Source organism: Sturnus vulgaris, unplaced genomic scaffold, assembly GCF_052056855.1.
Source record: "Sturnus vulgaris isolate bStuVul1 unplaced genomic scaffold, bStuVul1.hap1 Scaffold_157, whole genome shotgun sequence".
Classification (NCBI taxonomy): domain Eukaryota; kingdom Metazoa; phylum Chordata; class Aves; order Passeriformes; family Sturnidae; genus Sturnus; species Sturnus vulgaris.
The window spans coordinates 7,737,501-7,737,871 of NW_028276074.1; positions in this window are offsets into that span (position 1 = coordinate 7,737,501).

Consider the following 371-nt stretch of genomic DNA (forward strand, 5'->3'; position numbering starts at 1 on the left):
GCTGGGTAGACCTGTTGCCCTCGGCCGGCCTTTGGACGTGGCGGCCTAATGCTGGGTAGACCTGTTGCCCTCGGCCGGCCTTTGTACCTGACGGCCGAATGCTGGGTAGACCTGTTGCCCTCTGCCGGCCGGCCTAATGCTGGGTAGACCTGTTGCCCTCGGCCGGCCTTTGGATGTGGCGGCCTAATGCTGGGTAGACCTCTTGCCCTCGGCCGGCCTTTGGACGTGGCGGCCTAATGCTGGGTAGACCTGTTGCCCTCGGCCGGCCTTTGGACGTGGCGGCCTAATGCTGGGTAGACCTGTTGCCCTCGGCCGGCCTTTGGACGTGGCGGCCTAATGCTGGGTAGACCTGTTGCCCTCGGCCGGCCTTT